This window comes from Cervus elaphus, chromosome 27 (genome assembly GCF_910594005.1).
Source record: "Cervus elaphus chromosome 27, mCerEla1.1, whole genome shotgun sequence".
Lineage (NCBI taxonomy): Eukaryota > Metazoa > Chordata > Mammalia > Artiodactyla > Cervidae > Cervus > Cervus elaphus.
In genome coordinates this window covers 56055732-56058983 of record NC_057841.1, presented here as the reverse complement: position 1 = coordinate 56058983, position 3252 = coordinate 56055732, and the positions used below count along the sequence as shown (strand labels likewise).

General features: G+C 45.7%; 1 pseudogene; it reads right to left on the bottom strand.

Annotated features, from left to right (window-relative positions):
* Nucleotides 1–2437: 2437 nt before the first annotated feature.
* Nucleotides 2438–2710, bottom strand: LOC122684654 (annotated as a pseudogene).
* Nucleotides 2711–3252: the final 542 nt, after the last annotated feature.

Below are 3252 nucleotides of genomic sequence, written 5' to 3'. Positions count from 1 at the left end.
AAATGTACTGTTCTGATTTTTAAAAAGAGTTTTTTTCTCATCCACTGTTCAAGATATCGTAGTAAGACAGAAAGGCATAAGGTATAATGTGAAAATCCCTCATAATCTCCACTGCACTGACATAACCACTGTCAACAGTTAAACACGGTTAACATATATTGATACACTTCATCAGACTTTCTTTTATAATATTTAATGCAAGGTAGACAAAGTGAGGGCTTCCCTGGTAGCTCATTTGGTAAAGAATCCACCTACAATGCAGGATACCCGAGTTTGATCCCTGGGTTGGGAAGATCCTCTGGAGGAGGGCATGGCAACCCTCCAGTATCCTTGACTGGAGACTCCCCATGAACAGAGGAGCCTGACGGGCTACAGTCCATGGGGTTGCAAAGAGTCAGACACGACTGAGCGACCAAGCACAGTCTTTTCTAATTCACCTTAGTGGGATTGTACTATGGAGACTCTTCTGTATCATGGTTTTTTTTTTCACTTAGTGTCTCTTGAACATTATTTCTTTGCATGAAAATATACTGCGTTCTTTTTAATGGATATTCTGTTTTACCAATTCCATACTTATGGACACTTATTTCTGATTTTTTGCTGCAGTGAACATCCTTGTACATACATCTTTGTGTCCTTCCTCTAGAGTTTGATTCTGCCCTTCCCCAGGACAAATCTAACATCCTAAAATTCTATAAGAATGTTATCTTTAACTTTTTTCTCTATTTTTAAATTTATTATTACATTTTTGTTTATTTTTTGGCCTCATAGAGTCTTAGTTGCAGCCTGTGGGAACTTCGTTGGGGCATTCAAACTCTTAGTTGTGGCATGTGGGATCGAGTTCCCTGACCAGGGATCGAAACCAGGCCTCCTGCATTCGGAGCACAGAGTCTTAGCCACCGGACATCCAGCGAAGCCCCCACAATTGGTTTATTTTTAATTGAAGGATAACTACAATATTGTGTTGCTTTCTGTCATACGTCAACATGGATCAGTCATCAGTACATATATATCCCCACTTGAGAGCTCACTGTGGTACAGGGGGCATGTTGGTTCTGGAATCCCTCCAGCTCTCTGCATTCACATTGACACAGTGCTGACCACACACAGACAACTCCAGCTCAGCCTACAGCAGGGGCCTCGGAGCATCTGCCCTTTACCATCAGTGAGCCCCGAATGATCTGAATGATCTTTTGATAATGTAATATGCAATTTAAGTTTCCTGCTGAGAATCTTTCAAAGGCTTCCCATAACCTTTAGAATAAAGTTCAAACCCCATTCTCGCCATGGTCCTCAAGACTCCCCTGGGGCAGGGCTTCAGAGCAGTTTATCGTTTTTCCTTTCTACTTCTTCTCATGGTAGTTTACTTTTTCTCCTTGTATTTGGGCCACCCCACCCCTCTTTCTGTCCTGAAGGCGTATTTTACTGCAGTCGGCAAGCTGGAGATCCAGGAGAGTCTTCAAGTCCAAGAGAAGACGGATGTCCCAGCTCTAACACAGTGAGTCAGAGAGTCGATTCTCCTGTTCAGCCTTCAGTTTCTGCTCAGGCTGTCCACAGACTGGATGAAACCCACTCACACCTGCCTTACTCGGGCTCCCCATTGGATTGTAAATCTCATCCAGACACATCCTCATAGACACACTCAGTGATAAGTGACAGTGAAAGTCACTCAGTCCTGTTTTTGTGACCCCATGGACTATACCTTCCCTGGAATTCTCCAGGCCAGAATACTGGAGTGGGTAGCCTTTCTCTTCTCCAGGGGATCTTCCCAACCCAGGGATCAAACCCAGGTCTCCCACATTGCAGGCAGATTCTTTACCAGCTGAGCCACCAGGGAAGCCCAAGAATACTGGAGTGGGCAGCCTAGCCCTTCTCCAGCTATTCTTCCTGACCCAGGAGTTGAACCAGGGTCTCCTGCATTGTAGGTGGATTCTTTACTGACTGAGCTATGAGGGAAGCCCAGACATACTCAGAATAGTATTTAACCAAATCCCTGGGCACCCTGTGGCCCCATCAAGTTGGCACGTGACATGAAACATCATAGACAATTTCCCGTTACCAGACCGCTTTATCATTGGAAAGGATTTTCATGGAAGTCAAATGTCAACACCTTTGACCATTCCAGAATGTACTCTCTGAGGTTGCCTCCCTCAGAAATACCCCATTCTCTCAGGACATACTGAGTATCATTTATAACACTTAGTCAATATGTAATGTCTTCATTTGCTGTTCACTTGTTTTTTAATGAATTAAAAAGTTTAGTTAGCCAGAGAAAAAAAAATGATTCCTTAAAAACCAATTCTCATGGTTCCTCATAAAACAGTAAGCTTAGAAACAGAAAATTTCATGAACAGAAAATCACTATGCTTTTAGTTCAAGACACATTGGGTTTTTCCCTTTTTTTTTTCAGATGACAGACAGATGGATGTAGCCAAAACTATGAATGTGTGTACTTGCCCCAAATGTGCAACATAAATACAGAAGACTTGTAACCAAAACTGGAACAGGGTCAACTTCTAGCCCCGGTGAGTCTTCTGGGTAGAATCGCCGCAGCCCAAGTGCCTCCTGAAGTCGTGAGGCCTGTGCCCCTCACTCCCCAGCTGGCATTTTTCGTCTGCTGGACTCTGGACCCAGCTGCCCGGGCGGCCCCTGCTTTGTGAGAGAATGCCCTGAGGGGCCCGTTAGTGCCACTGGGGCTAGGACCAGGCATGCTGGAGGCAGGAGGTGGCAGGGAGCTGAAGAGAGCCGCAGGTGCTGTTTACTCATTTTTTAATAGATTTTCTAAGTTTTCAGTTGTTTGTGGCTCTGCTGGGTCTGCGTTGTTGCTCAGGCTTTTCTCTGGGTGGGGCTGCTCTCTGGTTGCAGTCTGCAGTTGTGGTGGCTTCCCCTGCTGCAGATCACGGGCTCCAGAGTACGAAGTTGTGGCATACTGGCTTAGTTGCTCCGTGGCATGTGGGATCTTCTCGGACCAGGGATTGATCCCATGTCCCCTGCGCTGGATTATTTAACCACTGAGCCACCAGGAAAACCTTGCTTATTTATTTTTAATCTCTCTCTCCTACTAAGATATATTAGGGTAGAGTGAGTGAAGTTGCTCAGTCGTGTCTGTCTCTGTGACCCCATGGGCTGTAGCCTACCAGGCTCCTCTGTCCATGGAATTTTCCAGGCAGGAGTACCGGAGTGGGTTGCCGTTTCCTTTTCCAGAGGATCTTCCCGAACCAGGGATCGACCCTGGGTCCTCCCGCGTTGTAG